At 42.6% G+C, this 19,721-nt stretch overlaps 1 long non-coding RNA gene across 1 annotated transcript; it reads left to right on the top strand.

Moving 5' to 3' along the window:
• Positions 1-1,924: 1,924 nt before the first annotated feature.
• On the top strand, positions 1,925-11,650 carry LOC150049178 (uncharacterized). Its single transcript, XR_016538970.1, has 3 exons — positions 1,925-2,040; positions 3,645-3,684; positions 11,433-11,650. It is a non-coding gene; the product is annotated as an uncharacterized LOC150049178 (long non-coding RNA).
• Positions 11,651-19,721: the final 8,071 nt, after the last annotated feature.

The raw sequence follows: 19,721 nt of genomic DNA, 5'->3' as shown, positions 1-19,721 counted from the left end.
ACTTCAATGTTCCCATTACTTCACATTGGAATGCCAAATGCTCAAGTTTGAACTTTGTCTTTCTATAAATGAATCCATCAGGGAAGATAAATTTGACACTGGCTCTTAGGTCAAGGTCTAATGTTATGAGAGTTTTCAAAAGAACCCCAAGGGAACACATTTGTCTGGTTAGGATATGACATATCTTAGGAACAAATTATCCAAGTTCCCTCAAACAGTAAATGGATATTTAGGAGTCGAGTACAGATTTCTGGATTCACAATGGTGTTCCAGCATCCACATAGGACTTTCACAGAGACAGACATTCAAAAATACCCTCTCCCAGGACCTAAGTTTGGGTATTGGTTTCTGAAAGCATGTGCTGCATAATAATGTGTGTGTGTGTATGTGTGTGTGTGTGTGTGCGTGTGTGTGTGTGTGTGTGTGTGTGTGTGTGTGTGTGTATAAAATTTTGTTGGAGAGGAGTTAGAAGGAAGGGCCTCCACTTCTCAGATGGCCCAGAATCTTTCTGTCTGTACCACCGTGTGAAGACTTGGCAGCCAGACGTACCTCTGACACACAGCCTACAAATACCCTCGATCCAGGACTTCATTGTAGTTGTTTGAGAACCAAATGAGTTACTTTTCTTCTAGTCCTTCTCATGGTTATCAGCCTGTTGGGGTAAAATGACTGTGTCAGAGCATTAAGGAACCAGGGCTGGGGGAAGTGGCAGGTCCCTTTGACTGGATTCAAATGTCTACTTCCTCATAACCCTGAGTTTGTGACACTTGGCACTTGATGTAGTTAGAGATGTATTTGTTGTTACTATGATGCAATCCACAGGGTGGCTTAAGCAGTAGAATTCTTTGTTTATGTGTCAGTTCTGGAGCTTGCACTCAGGACATGGGTGCTGAAACTGAGCTTTATTTTGCTCAACGGTACTGTTCTACTACTTGAGCCACAGCTTCATTTCTGGGTTTTTTTTGGACATTAATTGGAGATAAGAGTCTCATGGCCATTCCTGCCTGGGTAGGCTTTGAACCAGATCTCAGCCTCTTGAATAGCTAGGCTTGCAGGCATAAACCATCAGTACCCAGCAGACATAAGAATTTCGTGTCTCAAAGTTTTGGAGCCTGGATATTTGGGTACAGTCAAGATGGGTTGCTAGCAATTGTCAGGTGTTGTTCAACATGTGGATAAATTAATTCAGTCTCTGCCTGTCATGTTCATATGGTAGCTTTCATGGTCACATGGATAGGTATAATACCAAATTTCTTCTCCTTATAGGACTCTAGTCATATTACGTTAGAATTATACTTTATTTCAAAATGAGTTCACGTTAATGAATTACATCTACAATAGCCCAGTTTCCAAAGAAAGAAATCTAGAAGTTGAGGTACTAGAAATTGAAAGTTCAGTGCATGGATTTGCAGGAGATATAATTGAAGCACACATACAAATACATGCATAGCATTTTAGAAGGGTAAGTAGGGGGAGGCTACTGTGGTCTTCTCTGGATGCTGTCTGCTGGAGTCTTTCTGAAACCCTGAGCATTACTGTGAAGTGCATATGTATGCATACTGGTAGTAGCAGTTGTGTACATTCATGGTATTGCCTTTGAATTTGATGGCAAAATGATGTATCATGTGCTGGCATTGTTCCTGACAACAATATATAGCTACATATACGTATAAGCAGCACATGGGTCCATTGAGATGTGGTTTATGAGTTCTCTGGATTTTGTCCATTTTTCAAGGACAATAGTATCATTTACTTCTTTGTTTTGATTTAGAAATGTAACTAATCACACCAGGCCAAGTTTATATTTAGGCAATTGTGCAATATTAGAGCAGACACTCATATCTGGGGCACTGGCAGGACAGGAAGGGAGCCTTTCCATGTGACCGTTTCTACAGTGCCATTTCAGTTTGCCTCCTCTCAACTGTGCACGGACACTGCACATGCGCCAGAGCGACATTATGAAATGGTGGCTGTGGGTTTCCCAAATTGTTGATTTCATCTGCATTTTGACATCCTTCACAGAGAAACCAGTGGGTACTGGTGAGTGATTTAAGTTTCCCGGTACTCAGTCATTCAGAGAACTGGAGTGGGGAGGAGAGTTACCTTGCTCCAGAGCAGGAAGATACCGACCTGACATCAAAGCAGCACAGGAGCAAACAGGACACAAGTCTTGAGTAGTCTAAATAACTTCATCTACTATGGATCAGGGGGAAATGCTCCAACAAACACAGCGTTGGTAAAATAGCTTAACACTTCGTGTGTGGGAGGGGGTGGGTATGTGTATATTTGAACTCAGGTCCTGGTGGCTCTTAGCTTTTTCACTCAAGGATGGCACACTACCATTGAACCCCAGCTCTAGTTCCAGCTTTTTGCTGGTTAATTGGAGATAAAGGTGTCTTGGAATTGTCTGTTCAGGTAGGCTTTCAGCTTTTTTCCTCACATCTCAGCCTCCTAAGTACTTAGGATTACAGGCACGAGACACCAGTGCCTGGCTAGCTTGAGATTTCAGAAATAATTATGTTGTCAAATGAAGGGTGTGAGTTTTAAAGGAAGATGCTGTTTTGTCTTTAAAATATTTTATATCAGGGGCTGAGTGCATGGCCTCGTGGTAGAGTGCTCACCTAGCATGCACGAAGCCCTGGGTTCGATTCCTTTGTACCACATATAGAGAAAAAGCTGGAAGTGGCTCAAGTGGCACAGTGCTAGCTTTGAGCAAAAAGTATCCATGGACAGTGCCCAGGCCCTGAGTTCAAGCCCCAGGACGGATATATATATATATATATATATATATATATATATATATATATATATCCATTTCTAGCTTTATCTATGTATGTGGTACTGAAGAATCAAACCCGAGTCTTCGTGTTTGCTAAGCAAGCATTCTACCAGCAGGCCAAACTCCTGGCCCATATAATCATTTGAATACAGGAAAAAAAGTTTCTGTAGACACGGTCTTGCTTCTGCAACTTTGAACTTGTGATCCTCCTACCTCAGTCTCCCAAGTGCAGGGACTGCTTTGTTATGGCTGAAGGCTTGCTGATCCACCAAGTAGCTTCATCAATTGCAAATTATTTGCTACAAATTAGTTATTTGGTTACAAAAGTGGCAACCATACTTTAAAAGTTTCACTGAAGAATATCACAAAGGGCAGGAATTTCCCCTGCTTTGCTTTTTACTGAAACAACAGTACAATGTAGATGTTGCAGAGAATTACTGTGGACTCTCACAGTTGATCCGGGGGACCCATGGGGTTCCCTAGAGGGGAAGAAGATCCCACTCCCATTCTGTGTTGGCTTGGGCCCCATTCCAGAGGCCTCTCTGCATGAGTTAATGGTCAGTGTTTGTCTAGCAATTCCTCTCTCAGCAATGGCTGTAAGCAGTGAATCTCTCTAGCTTTTCCTTTTGTGAACCTCTTTGATGACAGTAAAACCCTCCTAACCATCTGCCCTACCTGTTTGCTGTGCCCACAGGGAGAGAGCTTGGCTTTGTTCCCTTTCACTGTTTCTGTCCTGTATCTTGATGGATGATGAGTTTGCAGCAATCTAACGGCTCACAGCAAAGACTACATCCCCTTTGCTCTTTTCTCTGTGCGCTGGCTGGGGAGAAAAAATGTGTTTCTCATTATTTGGTCTGTTTTACAGTGTGAGTTCCTGCTGGAGTTCATTGCTTTGAGGATTACAGGTATTTCATCTCAGATATATAGAACTAGATCTTCCCTAATGTATAATAATGGCAGTGTGTCCTGAAATGTTTGCTAAATTTAAAGGCTCAACTACATATTAAGGTTGAAGAGATTTTCCCCTGTTTTTAAGAACGCTGTATGATTATGGCTGTGTATATTGGGCTACCATTTGTATGGGTGAGGGGGTGACATGGAGCGGAGGATGCTAGAGGAACCGGAGTTCAAAGCTGTCCAGCTATAATAGGAAGAGAACTGATGGTTTGGATTCCCATTTACTTAGAGTCTGTTGGAATAGCTCATGACTTATGAAAAGAGATTTATCTTGACTTCCACCGGAAAGAAGAAGCAATGTAATTTACTTTTGGGGGGATTATGTTAAAGATTAAATGAGTTGCTGACTGAAAGCACCTGGTATATTACAGATGTTGAAAAAAATAGCTATCAGCCATGGTTCCCACTTCAATCCTAGTTACTCAAGTTGGCTGAAATCTAAGGATTGTGGTTTGAAACCTCGTTTGAGCAGGAAAAATTGATGAAACTCATATCCCCAATTAATTACCAAGAAGCTGAAAGTAGAGCTGTTGCTTAAGTGGTAGAGTGCTAGCTTTGAATACAAAAGCTAAAGGATAGAGCTCAAGTCCTCAGTTCAAGTCCTAGTACCTGCATACACACAAAAAAGTGCCTGTTATTATCACTGTCATAATTTTAGACAGGATGGGGCATGGCACGTTCAGGGGCATGACCATAGACTCTCTATCATTATTTTAGGAATCAAAGTCTCATGATGTTGCCCAGACAGGCACCAAACTTCTGGCTCAAATGGTACTTCTCCCAAGTCACTAGAACTATAGGTATGTGTCACCCTGCCCACTGAACATAGCTCCTACTAAAATCTGTGAAAATTCAGTGGCTGTGAACATGGGCAGTCCTCATGCAAAGACTTGGCATCCATAATAGAGCTTTACTGTGCATGAAAGAACCATGTAAGGGTAAGGGAAGACATGAGACCCCACCTCTTTACAAGTCACATGGCCTTACTAGCTCATGAAAGAAGCATCTAGTGAGCTCCTGTATATCAGCTCCAGAGCACTGAGTCTGGAATATGGGAAATTGTCCTAATCCTCACAGTTACCAAGGTGCTGACCTAGAGCTGGTAAGCTCCTGTCCATGAAAGTAGAAACGATACTGAACGCACTGCCGTGAGCTTGGGCAGACATGACATTTACTCTGCGCTATTCATGAGGTTCAAACACAAACTCTCTGTCAGAGGCATTCTGCACAGAGCAAACACAGTCTATTTGGCTTTAGCGTTGAATGAAAAGCATTGAGTACTTTTTCAGTCACTTGGCTTCCTCTCTTCTCCCTTCCAAACAAAGACTGGGCCCTTCAAGTGCTTCCTGCAGTTTCTATAGAGGTGCTAGATTACAGTTCCGTCTGGTCTGGGACTTTGGGTCTGGGAACCAAGAGGCATAAGCATGAGGGTGTCTGAGGACACCTGCATTTGGTCCCTCCTCAATGATCTGGTCTTTTCTCAAGTGGCAAGTCAGGGAAAAGCATCCCAGATGTACTGCTTTCTTATCCCTAGGTCAGTCACTGGGAAAGGGCATGAGATCCCTGCTAGACAATGGAAGGGACCACTGGAGGAGGATGGAGAGGGCTAGGGAGTAGCCAGGGATGAAGCTTGCTGCAGCAGCTTGACATTGGCACTGATGATACTGGCACTGAGAAAAGGCTCAGGTGGAGCCAAAGTTCAGCAAATTTTATCCCTGAAATTTTATCCCATCTCTTTCTCTTCATATCTCTGGCCATTCTCCACATGACTTCCATACTGGCATTTTTTTTCTCCATCTTATGAGTCCATCTTGTACATCTCAAAGATTGCCTTTATGATGGGAGGGAAGGCTTTTACCGTGCAGATAAAGCCAACCTTTCCTGCCTAAGTCCCACATTGTACCCATGCTATGCTTGAAAAATTCTGAAAATCAAGGAGACCCCCAATACCCCATTAACGTAACTGGGAGTCTTTATTTGAGTGCTAGCTGTCAGCAGTCTACCAATTAAAAAGACCTGCCGCCAGCACATGCTCTTAACACAGTTAGGACACAGGCCAGAGAGGAAAGAAAGAACAAAAACAATACCAACAAGCCAATTGAGCTCCAATGGAGAGTTGAACTGGAACATCATAGTGACCAGAAAAAGAGCCAGGAGACAGGACACAGGACATGAACATGGAAACATGTGGCATGGCGTAATGGTACCTGAGCTGGTTCAGGCCGACCTAAATGGGGTCAGGTCAGGGTGCAGGGTCACAGGAAACTCCCAGACCAAGCCACTGGGCAAACAGGTTTAGTAACCTATCACTCAAGTGCCCACCCCTGCCTCCAGGGATTCAGGCACACCCCTCATCTGTGAGGCTGTGGCTTCACCTCCCCCGACAATGAAGACAAGATGTCAGACCCTACCTTAACCATGTGTCTAAGATGGAGCCCACCAGACCTGATCTCCTTACTTCAGCTCTAACTTTCTCACTTTAGAATCTCCTCTGTTCTCTCTTCTACACACACCCCTCCATCTTAAAGACCCTCCCCATGAAGTTTTCCACAGCTCTCTCTCCTTCTCTGGCCTCACATTTTCCATACTACTTTTGATCTCTAATGGTTTTCTGTTCCTTACTCTCTCTGTAATGGAATGCCTTTTTTCTAGGCATTGTGTTATGTACTGCAGACCAACAGTAGGCTAAAATCCATGGTTTCACCATAAAAGGAAATTGACATTCGAAAGGAATATGCTGTTCCATAAGGAACAAAGGAAGGAAGGAAGAAGGGAAAAATAAGCATTATTGTGAAAGTAATAATATTCATGGAGGAAATTTCTTAATCTTTTATACAGCTTTATTGAAATATAATTGACATAAAATAAATTACATGCTAAACATAATCAGACAAGTGCTCACTTCTATTAAATCAGCACAATATAGTAAGCATCTTAGCATATCATTTGCTGTTTGAGAAGCATGGTATGGACTGGATAGTTAGTTAATTTGCTTCTTTTGGTAGTACTGGGGTTTGAATTTGCACTTGCCACCCAGGCATTCTACCACTAAACCATGCCATCAGCTCTTTTTTGCATTGGTTAATTTGAGAGAGGGTCTTGCTTTTTGCCTTGGGCCTGAGCCTAGACCAAGACCTTCTTGTTTTATACTTCCTGCTGTGGCTGGATCACCATGTTCAGTTTTTATTTTTTTCTCTTGAGGTGTGGTCTCATGAACTTTTGCCTGATGTGGCCTGAAATTGTGATCCTTCAGACCTTAGCTTCCTATGTAACTATAGTCCCAGGCATGAACCACCACACCAGGCTATAGACTGAGCAATAAATTAATAGAAGCTTATTTGGTTTGCTGTTTTGGTGTCTGAGATGTTAAAAGCATGATACCTCATCTAGTGAGAGCCCTTGTGTGCATCTCTCTCTCTCTCTCTCTCTCTCTCTCTCTCTCTCTCTCTCTCTCTCTCTCTCTCTCTCTCTCGTTTCTTTCTTTTGGTCAGTTGTGGGGCTTGAACTCAGGAACTCAGGGCCTAGGCATTGTTCCTGAGCTCTTCAGCTCAAGGCTAGCTCAAGGCTCCACTTTGAGCCACAGTGCCACTTCCAGTTTTCTGGTGGTAAATTGGAGATAAGAGTCTCATGGACTTTCCTGCCTAGGCTTGCTTTGAACTGTGATCCTCAGATCTCAGCTTCCTGAGTATCTAGGATTACAGGCATGAGCCAATGGCTCCTGACTCTACTCATTCTTTTTCTCAGGAGCCTGTTTCCTCTATAACAGCATTAAGCCATTTGTGATCAAATTCATCTTTTAAAGACCCTACCTCTTTCTGTTACTTCTGGGAAACAGAAATATATTAAGCACTATCTCCATGATCCCAAAAATACAGGCAAAAAGAAAGAGACATGGTTGACCGGGAGTTTGGCCTAGTGGTAGAGTGCTTGCCTAGCATGCACGAAGACCCGGGTTCAAGTCCTTGGTACCACATATACATAGAAAAAGCCAGAAATGGTGCTGTGGCTCAAGTGGTAGAGCTCTAGCCTTGAGAAAGTCCAAGGACAGTGCTCAGACCCTGAGCTCAAGCCCAGGACCGGCAAAAAAAAAAAAAAAAAAAAAAAAGAGGCATGGAAGGAAAGAGGAAGAGTCTCTGACATTTTCTCCTACCCTCTACCTGTGGGCTCAGAGTGGTCTTCCTGTCCACAGGAAACTTCAGGCATCCATCTTGCTCTCCCTTATTCTACACAGGATCATTTGCAAGGTCATTGCAGTATGAGATGCCTTCTCAACTGGAATCCTTTGCTGAGAAGTCGGGCCTTGTGCATACCACTCTAGCATTAAACAATGGCCTCTAGGCTTCCTTCCTGGAAAAGCAAGAAAGGGAAAGGGAAGGATTTGTAGGGCCTGGTCAAGAAGGAAGACTTCCATCCTGCAAGCATGGGCCTAGCTAGGATAGTACAGCTTACCTCCAGAAGCATCTATATTAGAACATGAGACATATCTGTTCAGCAACGATTTGTGGGTTTCTTGAAAGTTGTACCCCATGACAGTGAGAATCATCCTGATGCGGAGCTGGGGGTGTCTTACTTGGTGCACTTTTCACACCCTGGTTGAGACACAGCTGTGCTCTATGACGTGTGTGTTGAGGAGGAGATGGGGCCAGTGGGTGGTGGTAGTGGTTGGATGCTGTTTGCAGGAAGGTGACTGTTGTGCCTTGAATTCAGGAGTTCCTAGTGCATGCATAAAAGGCAGTGATTTTAAGGGGGAAGACCCTGTGACCACTGAGATATGAAATAGACACTTGGGAAAATGCTTCAGAATACTGCCAGCTTCTATTCATTCGTGAAGCTGCTGAACTGGTGTTGACCTTGATGTTGCCTCTTTTTGTGATACTTGATGATACTCTTCTTGTGGCACACAGAGTATGGGATCTATCTGGACACTCTCCAGGCTTCTCCTCTTGTTGCCATAAAGAATGTGGTAAAATGGTCCTTCCACTTACACACCAAATCATAGAGTAGATGGGTTCTACTGTTCTGATGACTGGAAACAGCTTGATGACCTCGGGTGATCCACAGTCATCACTGTACTTGCTTTGACTATGAAAAAGGGAGTGCATCTCCCCTTTCTGCAGTTCTTTCACAACCACCTGTGAAGAGGCAATGAGCTAGTGGGGCCCTAGTCAATGACCCTCAGAATTCTAGTGCTCTATGAAGGTGACTTCCTGATTGGAGGAGGTGTGAGGACAGGACGGGCAGTCTCTTCCTTATTGCTCATACAGACAGATGGTAGCAAACTCATAATTGATGCTAAATAAGGAAATAAAATGTAAAAATGGGTCAACAAATTTTAAAAATGAAAAAAGGGGAGGAAACCAGCAAACAAACTAGTTATGTGTGAATCTAACAGGTCCCCAGTCAAGAAACACCTGAAGCTCTAAGGACGAAAGCTCAGCCACAGGCAACGCCTTCTATAAATAGTATTTCAAATTCCTCCACACTGGCTTCTTGTGGAGTCAGAGTGAAAAGCTGACAAATCAGAGCTGATCAGAACCCACAATGGTTATCTCACTTTTTGGACTCAAGAGCCTTTTCCATCCAATTAGTAATACTTGTGTACAATAATGGTACTAATAATGTAGAAATCCAGAGGGTTTTTTTTTGTTTCCGTATGTTATAGAGACCAATATTTATTTATTTAGAAATTAGGATGCTTGCTGGCTCATACCTGTAACCCTAGGTACTCAGGAGGCTGAGATCTAAGGAACGAGGTTCAAAGCCAGCCTGGGAAAGAAAGTCTGTGAGACCCTTATCTCCAATTAGCCACCAGAAAATAGGAAGTGGTGCTGTGGCTCAAGTAGTAGATCATTAGCCTTGATTAGAAGAGCTCAGGGATACCACACAGGCCCAGAGTTTAAGCCCCATGACCACCCCCCCCCAAAAAAAAGGAAGGAAAGAAAGAAAGAAATTAAGATGCTTTACTGGTCTTTTCATTTCAAGTGTGAAAACTAATAACCTTTGGCTTTTGAAGACCTTATCCTTTCTACACCTAAATTATTCAATTCCTTTTTCCTGAACTGGGATGATTGGTGTCAATAATGCTGTGCTCTGTTCACTAGGATATTTTGGGGGGCGTATTACTGATATGTATGGGGAAGAGAAATGAGATGTTTTATCATTTCCCCCATGAAGTCTTCGTCAGATTCCTCACTGGAAATATTGGAACCCCAAAATAAGTGAATTGATGATACAGTCAAAGTGACAAAGGACAAAACTATCAGCTAAAAGTCTAATAGCTAGGAAGGATAGTCTTCTGGTATAAGTAAGAAATGCTGGCATTTTTCAGCTGTCTCCGTCCTTTTGGGCAGTTGTAACAAAAATATCTCAGGATAGATGCCTTGTAAGCAACAGAAAATGAGTTCTTGCAGATCTGGAGGCTTGCAAGTGAGGATGAAGTTATCAGGATGTGCAGAGGGCTTGCCTTTTCCCTCAGATGCAGTATCTCACTGCTGTGTCTTCCCATGTCAGAAACAGTGGGCCAGTCTCACTCCTTACTGGCTGTTACAAAAGCAAGTAAATTTCAACATGCATTTTGGAGGAGACAATCCAACCCTAGCAGATTCCCCCAGAGAGTTCCTCTGTTCTTTCATTCCCTATGCTGAACAATTGACCTATGGTACTACTTATTCGTTTTCTAGACTTTGCTACAAAGAAGCAGACAGTATGCATTTCTCTTTGTGTGGTTTTCTTCTCTTGGTATTCTTATTTGGAAACTCATGTATTTAGTAGCCTGCCTTGTAGTACATGCCCTATATTATAGTCCATGCCCTTCAATGCAGCATATGATCTTGTTGCATAATCTAGCAGATTGCTTATCTAATCTCCTATGAATGAATCTTTGGGTTGTTTCTATTATGGGATTATTATGAATAAAGTATAATGTATTAATGAATATTCATAGCAAACTTTTGCATAAAGTGTTTGTGGGGGCATATTTTGTTTTCTCTTGCGTAGGTAACTAGGTGTGGAATTTGTGGCTCCTTCAGTGAATTCATGTTTCCTTTTCTGAGAGGCGACAATTATAGTATGTTTTTATATTATGCTGTGTTTGACCTCGGGGTCATCAACCCATTCATGTTGATTCATTGCAGAGCAATGGAGACATAGACAGTAAAGAAAAAAAGTTGTTTAGTTTTTATAAAGTTGTTTAGTCCAAACTAGCACTCACTGTACATTAACTACAGGCCTGGCATGCGGTGAATAATTTAAAATGCATTGTTCATTGTTCTTCCAAGAATTGCTCTAGATAACTACTATAATGTCTTATACAGAGAAGAGGAAACTAAACATTTTTTTTTCTTTTTGGCTGGTTCTGGGACTAGAACTCAAGGCCTGGGTGCTCTCCCTCTGCTTCTTTTTACTCCAGGCTAGCGTTCTACCATTTGAGCTATAGCATCACTTGCAATTTTTTTTCTAAGTAGTTGATTGAAGCAAAGAGTCTTTTGGATTTTCCTGCCAGGGCTGGTTTCAAACTGTGATCTTCAGATCTCAGCCACTGGCACCTGGCTGAAACTAAGCATTTTAAAGTATAAAATGATTCACAACTTAAGTTTGGGCCTTTCTGACCAAAGTTTCGATCTCTAATCATAGCTGAAAGAGTGAGTCAATTATGTGATATTTAAACCATTTGTCCTGTGTTTGTTTTTTTTCTCAGGCTGGACAACTGCACATTCTGTTGGTCGTAGAAACCAGTGAGAGGAAGAGGCGCTGGCCAGTGAAATGGGATTTCATCTTGTCTTATCTGTTACTTTAAGAATTTAAGGAAAAATGAACATGCAATATATGCTTGGAACTTTGATAGATAGATTTCTAAAGTACTCCACTCCACAGAAATAACTTATAAAGTTATTTAGTCCAAATAAATGATCATATATTAAATGGGCTTAGTTTTCAGCTGATTTGGATTGTATTTCTCTCTCTCTCTCTCTCTCTCTCTCTCTCTGTCTCTCTCTCTCTCTCTCTCTGTCTCTCTCTCTCTCTCTCTTTCCTTTTCTTTTCGCCAGTTCTACGGCTTGAACTCAGGGCCTGAACACTGTCCTTGGGCTTTCTCAAGACTAGAGCTCTGCTACTTGAGTCACAGCACCACTTCCAGCTTTCTCTATGTATATGGTACCAAGGAATCAAACCTGGGTCTTCATGCATGCACTCTATCACTAGGCCAAACTCCTGGCCCTTGGATTATATTTCTTTAGAAAGCCTAACTGATCAAAACACCATCAGTGAGAATTGACTATGGCATCCTAACATGGAGGCAGAATGGAAGAACAGGTAAAGAAGTGAGAGAGTAAAAGAGGCTTGGGTTGAATTCTTAACCTGGTATTTCACAGAGAAGAAGCTACTAAGAGTCGCTTTCTTTATTGATAGAAAAAGGGGTGCATCAAGGATAAAAACATAAGCTAGGTCTTGCTTTTGAAGAATTTACATGGTACAGAGTGATTTTTTAAAAAAAATATGGCATGCTTTGTGGATGTGTGTGCTCTCACCATAATTACTTACATTTATACAAATTACCCAATGGAGACTGATAAGTGAGATGAAACACAGAAAGAGCCTTGGGCAGCCAGAGGGGCTATGAAAGTACACCATATAAGCAGGGACGAGGTTTTCATCACATTTCACTCACAGCCAGCTTCTGGATTGCTGCAGGAGTGTGCAGGTCCCTCCCACTCAGTAGAACCAGCCAAGAGGTGAGGTGTGTGTGTGTGTGTGTGTGTGTGTGTGTGTGTGTGTGTGTGTGTAGCACGGGGGAGAGAGATATGGCCTTCCATAAGGAAGCCCTGAGATTCTGGGGTTATGTTTTCTAATTTGCTCAAACTGTCACCCCAGTGTGTTACTACTATACAAACGATCCTGTTTTTCCTAAGAAGCTGAGCTGTTAAACTTTAAAGTGGCACAACTCTTACTGGAGTTAGGGGGAATGGTGAGGAAAAAAAAGAGGAGTTGAAGGTGGAGGGGGCTGGTGGTCACTTGTGTCAACAATATTTGTAGAACAAAGGAGCAGTGGCCTTCAGCCTGCCCCTCTATTCAAACAGTTAGCAAGGTGAATTGGAAGAAGGCCTGTGTTGGAAAGGAGTGTGAGGGTAGGGGGTGTGTTTATGCAGTTTGTTCCCCTTATTTGATTGAGGGGCCTGGAGATTATATGACTTTTCCAAGGTTTTATGGCCTCTGCGAAGCACAACTGCTGCTTCCTAGGGAAGAATATGACTAGAGAAGGAAGCCATGACTCCTTTTAATTCTATGAACCCTTAACAAAGGAAATGCACCCCTCTTCACATCCTGCCGTTTCTGCTCACCTTGTCCACAGTGCCAGACTCCTCCTGCTTCCTTCATCTTGGAGTCTGAGCCTGTGCATATGTATTCTTTCCAGTCTTGCACTTTGCTCTTTTATTTTTACTGGCCCTGTATTTGTGTTTGCTCTTGGAGCTCATGTTATGCATATTGCAGAAGGCTGGGTGTTTAACTTGAGCTCAGGACTAAATATAACCCGCAGCTATCGCCAGAGGCTCCCTGCCCCACCCCACCCCCAGTCAGCCTTTTTAGTGTTTGCAAACTCCTCCCCCCAGGTCTTGGCATGCAGAGCAAGTTCCAGCACTGCTTTTGTGGGCACTCACTTTTCAATAGAACTTTCACCAAAAGCAGAGGTGGCCAGGGTTGGGAAGAAATTTGATCTTATCTCAGGCTTGGTGTCTGTGGAGCCAAAAGCCCTGGGAAGCCCAGACTCTTCTCCACTGAAGAACCCAGTAAGGGGCCCTCACAGACTTCTTTGAAGACAACTGGAAAGTATCTGTAGTATGGCCACATCTTCCAGACATGTTATCACACTGTCCTTGGATACCTCTGGCTAGTGGCTTGCCACTGAGTCCCAGACCACCAGAAGAAGCATGATTCCAGAAGGTTGCTGCAATTTTCACCTTGTACAGCACGCTTTAGGCCCACCTCTTCCATAATACTCCCATAATTCCCCTGCAAACACTACTCTCCCTTGCTGGGGTGGGGGTGGTAATAATTATTGTGGGTAAAGTCACCTATGCAAGTTATGGGAGTTTCATTTTGCTGGAAAAGGAGCAAAAGTCCCCAGAATCTGAGCCTGTGTGTTTGACTTAGTTTTTCCCAGTCCCTCTATGCAGTGCTGGGAAAGCATGGAGTACTTGATTTCTCCCTCTTCTAAGGACATGTTGTCTGACCTCTGCTATAGGACCTACCTATATGTTGGAGAGAAATGGACAAGAAGAGAGGGCCTGAGTGGCAGCTGAATGTCGTAGACAAATGAACTTTGCAAATGTGAAAGCAGACTTAGCTAGCTGAATCAAGCCAGGAACAGGATTCACAGAACCTGAGACCATAAGGGTAGTTGAAATCAGACCCTTGAAAATGTCCCAAAGGTCTACGCAGTCACAATTTCACTTCTTTGAAAGATTATTACATGCAGTGATCTCCTCTGTCAACCAGATGAGGGCCAGGAGCCATTGTGACTACAGACCCAGCACTCACTATCTGGGACATAAAACAATCCAAAGTATTAAAAAAGACTTAAAAAAACAAACAAACAAACAGGAGGGGGATAACTATAGGATGCAATGACCAGGCTGCTGTTGTCAGATTTGGAAGCACAAACTGGTTTGGGCACAAGGGAAAGTGGGAGAGCACTGAGACAGGAGATAGCAAAGAGAAGTATTCTTGGTATGTTTACAAGTTCACTTCAGCCCATACTCCTCCCCTGAAAGCAGTGGGAGGAAAGCAAGAGACAACAGATGGCAGAGGAGGTATACAGGGAAGAAGCCATGAGTCCATTGACAAAAAGGGCATGTGCAGCTCTGCAGCCACACTGGAAGTGCTTCTCTATGAGTAGGGTGGACAGCCAGTGGATTTTCCCTGTAGCTAGAGCTCTCTAGACCTGTGTTCTAACCAGGCTCATCAATGTTCATGTTCTTGTTCTTTGTCCTCAGCTCTGTGTTTACACAGAGGTGTCATACCACCATTCAGACTTTGAATGAGGACACGGTGTCCCATATAACTAGGTAAAAGAACAATCCTGGCCCGTGTCATCCGAATCTGGCTGCAGAAGGGGAAATGGGGGGAGTTGGGTGGGGAAAAAGGCTGATGGTCAGATTTTTGAGTTTCTCTGGATTTGGCATTTTTACTGTATATCAGAATCTACAAAGGGGCTATGGAGCTTGTCCTCACACCACAGCTGAGAACATAGGGCCCCCTCTACAAGGGGTAGAGCTGGCTGTGAGCTCAGGTGGGACCTTCTGATTTTCAATGATTTGTGGTCAGAACCTGAATTTCAGGGTTCCTGTGGCCCAGGGGTCTCCATGTAGATAGGTGTTAGGAAACTGGAATTACTAGATCAGTTAGTAGTGTTGAATGTGGCTAAGTCAAGGTTGTAGAAAGCTTTCTCCAGGAATACCAAGCAGGCTCTTATCTCTTCTTCCTTGGTGAATATATGATGTTGTGTTGGATGAAAGATCAAAGCCACCTCTCCCTTGGAAATAGGCAGAAAAATCTATAAACCATGAATGGAGATAAAAAAAATTCTTATCTTGTGTTTTTAGTCATAGTGGAAGTTGAAATCATTTGCTCACTCCCATATGGTTTTCATTATTTCGCACCCATTTAAAAATAAGATAACATGCATTCTTGTGTAGAATGTATGTACATCTTTCTTACCCTTTCTCTTCCCCCACAGAAGACAGTTGGAACTCCATGCACTTGAAGGCTTACACAACTCTGTTCCCTTTTAGGTGTTCAGTTACACAAGAGCTTCAATTACGTGCCCAGTCTGGAGAGCAGATCTGACAAGACAAAGTCCTTGTCCTCTAAAACCCTTGGAATTTAGATTTTCATGGGAGAAAAAGTCAAGCACCAAAGAAAGCCAAGGGCATCATGTCAGGCAACAAAAGTCTATGAAATATCCTCACAGTGCCAGGAGATAAGAATGCTTAGACACCAAAGAACCCTGTGTTCATAGCCAGGTGGGCATCCTCACTGTTCCAGACAGCACAGAGCTCTTGAAAGACAGGGCACACATTCCAACTAGTTCATTCATCAGAAGACGCTTCAAGTTCTCACACCCTTCTACTGTCCATTTATTTTTGTATGGTGAGTGATTCAAAATGATACCCACAAACTATGGCACTTTGGCCATACTGCTGAGTACTTTGCACTGAAGGACATGGAAAGGACCTCAAGGACAAACTCCTTCCTGATTGTTTCCTTCCTTGCTTTCTCGCTGCTCCTCTCCCCTAAGGCCATAGAGATAAGAATTCTCTTTTTCTCAGGGTGGGAATAGAAACCTTCCTCCACTTTTCTATGTGGGAGCTGGCCTTAAAGAAATTTTCTGTGCTCCCTTGTCTGAGAGTAGATCTTGTGACGCTCAGTCCAGAAGTGGTCCCACCCAAAGGAATATCACACAATGATCAGGAAGAATCTGGACAGGCAATCTTGCTGGGCCCTTGCCATCTGTTAGCATTCAACTATTCTCTTTTTTTCCATGTCACATTTCTTCATGGTTGTTCACTTCTTGTCAAATCTGTCCATGAAAACGGATGGCTTTGAGTCTTCATTTCTGAAGGATTTTGTGTCACATATGACTTTGATTAAATAAATCTGCTATGCTGTTCTCTTGCTAATCTGTCTCTTTTATAGGACTGATTGCTGGGACCTTTATAATGGGCAAAGAAAGAGGTATTTAACCTCTTTTATTTACTAGTTCTAGTTCTGCCTGATGTATAGACTTGACATTGAATTACTTTCCCTTAGGAAACAGAAATATCCTCCCTCCTTTTTATTTATCCACTGCTGAAGTAGATAAACCTTGTGTCAGGCAAATCAATGCTTTTTGTCTAATTTATCTTTTTCTCCTTCATGGTTTTCTCCAGCTGCTTTATCTTCTTTCTCTCATTCCCCTTTCTGTCTTCCTCTCACCTTTTCTCTCATCATTTCTTTTAGTGCTAAAAAACTTTTAAGGAGAGAAAAAGTTTGTGTGTATATGTGTGTGCTGTATAGTTTTACCAAGTCATCCTGACTACATTTCATTTTTTTCTAATCTGCCTAGAATTGAGGCTTCCATATCTTCAAACATAAATTCTTACTTGGCTCCCCAAACTGAAACTCCAATTAAACATTGGCTCCTCTTCCCTATCTTCCAGGTCTTTAAAAAAAATTTTTAATATTTTCTGTCTCTTCAAATTTCTGGTTGAATGCTGAGTAAGCTGTGCATATATTTTACATTACAGGTTACAACCATCTATTTTACAAGTCACAAGTCTTGCTTCAGTTTCACAGACTGCAGTTGAACTGTGCCCTACGTTGGAATCTCGATGATGACTTTTATTCAATTTTCAAAAAAAAGTCAAGCTTTTTCTTTCTTCATAATGCCTTTTTCTTTCCTTGGGGTTTTGCCTTTTAGGGCCTGTATTTAACGATTTCTATGACTATGCATTTAGTCATTTTAAATACATTTGCTCTTTCAGAGTGCTATTTTATCCTTTTGAGTCTAATTCTATTGTTTATTGTATCTGAAAATTCTTGATAAAGGTGAATCAATCCTTAGGCATTGTAACTGTTATTTGTGCTCTAATTGAGTATGTGTATGTGTGTGTGTGTCTGTCTATAAGGAATGTATAAACAGTTTCTTCTTTGCTGTGTTTATTTGTTTGTTTAGTATGGATACTAAGGCTTGAACTCAGGGCTTGGGCAATGTTTAGGTGCTCTATCATATTTCAGGCAGATCTCTACATCTCTGCTTCCATCTCTTTGTTGGTATGGAATTTTCTGCTGGAGTGGCTCAGATCTCAGCCTCCTGAGTAGCTAGGATTATGACTACATTTGAGCCAGTAGTGCTCAGATTATGGTAGCTTTGTGTTAGTGTGCGTGCGTGCGTGCGTGCGTGCGTGCGTGTGTGTGTGTGTGTGTGTGTGTGTGTGTGTGTGTCTGCCTATACTGGGAATTGAACTCAGAGCCTCAAACTGTTGATTGGCTTTTTTTTTTTTTCCAGTCCTGAGGCTTGAACTCAGGGCCTGGGTACTGGCCTGAAGCTTTTTCAAGGCTAGCACTCTACCACTTGAACTACAGCACCACTTCCAGCTTTTTCTGTGTATGTGATATTGAAGAATTGAACCCAGGGATTCATGTGTATGCTAGGCAAGTACTCTCCCTCTAGGCAACACTCCTGGCTCCTGATCAGCTTTTTGCTCAAGGCTGGCTCTTAACCACTTGGGCTCTCCTTCTGTGAACATTTTCTTCAGGTGTGGAGTGTTGTGCCAGTATTTCTGCCAGTACCTCCATGTGCCTCACAAGCCTAAATGGCCAGGTATTTTACATACTTCAGTGTTCAGGATCACTAGGTAGACCCGAGTCATCCTCTATGCAAAGTCTAGGTACAGAATTCCTGTTTTCTAAGAGAAATTTCGATTCCCTGCTGTAAGTCTACTCAGACCACAAAAGCAATGCTCAACATTGTTTGGTAGATTTTTCTAGTCTCACTAAGTCTTGGCTTCAAGCGGGAATTTCAGTCCCCAGTGGGGCATCTCTGCTAGCTCACAGCTTAGTTGTGAACATGTAGTCTGCACTTTTGTTTCCTTGCAGCCGAGGCCTCTAAGCTAATGGCAACAGCTGTTGCTACATCTTGGTAGCTTTTAGAAATACTTTTAGAAATACAACATCCCCGTTTCTGTTGAATAGATCCAAGGAGTCAAAAGCTGTGTCCTAACAAAACTTCCAGATTCAGGTGCTTGCAAAGGTTCAGAAAGTGAAGCTTTCAGTCTTATTTCGTGTAATTTATCGCTTTCTCGAAGAGAAGTTACAGTATCAGTTCATGCTGTGTGTGTGTGTGTGTGTGTGTGTGTGTGTGTGTGTGTGTGTGTGTGTGTGTGTGTTGGGGGTGGTGGTTCTAGGGTTGAACTCAGGGCGTAGGAGCTATCCTGCACTGTCTCACTCAAGGCTAGACTCTACCATTTGAGCCGCAGGTCCTCTTCTGGCTTTTTGAAAGTTAACTGCTGGGCCGGGAGTTTGGCCTAGTGGTTAAAGTGCTTGCCTAGCATGCATGAAGACCTGGGTTCGATTCCTCGGTACCACATATATAGAAAAAAGCCGGAAGTGGTGCTGAGGCTCAAGTGGTAGAGCTCTAGCCTTGAGAAAGTCCAAGGACAATGCTCAGGCCCTGAGCTCAAGCCCAGGACTGGCAAAAAAAAAAAAAAAAAGAAAGTTAACTGCTGATTAGAGTCTCATGAAATTTTCTACCCAGGCTGTCTTTGAACTGCAGTCCTCAGCTCTCAGCCTCTTGAGTGGCCTAGGGTTACAGACATGAGTTACTAGAACCAGGAAAGCTTATATTTTTAATGTTCTGTTCAAACTTTTCTCAGCATTTTGGGGGCTTGGGGTTGCAGTTTTCTTTCTTGGAAAATGTACTATACATTCTAAAACATTTTGTTGTTGTTGTTAAACCTTTCTTAGCTCACCAGATTGTCAGGCTTGGAAGTCCAACCTGTTAGTCTTCCAAGCTAAGCTTTAAGTGTTTGGCAGTGTTGCATGCCAGCTTCACCTCTGTGCTCTGTACACAGACACTTGCTACTCACTTGTAGCTGGAGTACAAATGAGCTTCTGCAAGTCGCTTGGTTAAGTGGTATAGTTTTTGTTCAGTTCATCTACTTTCATGATGCTCCCTAGTTTGTTTTGATTTTTTCACATTATACCCTCTGGTCCTACTATCGTTGTAAGGCAGCATAGGTAGAGGAGACAGGGAAAATGTGTGTGTGTGTGTGTGTGTGTGTGTGTGTGTGTGTGTGTGTGTATGAGTGTTATTTATTTTTAAATATAATTTTATGATTAATATTTAGGAGTTGTACAGAGGGGTTGCAATTCTTTAAGTCAAGGTATATGTACAATTCTTCTTGGACAATGGAAATTATATTACTTTTTAACAAGTATCATGAAGATCAGA

Source organism: Megascapheus bottae, chromosome 20 (genome assembly GCF_031878675.1).
Source record: "Megascapheus bottae isolate mThoBot1 chromosome 20, mThoBot2.hap1, whole genome shotgun sequence".
NCBI classification, from domain to species: Eukaryota; Metazoa; Chordata; class Mammalia; order Rodentia; family Geomyidae; genus Megascapheus; species Megascapheus bottae.
This window is presented reverse-complemented; position numbering and strand designations above follow the sequence as displayed.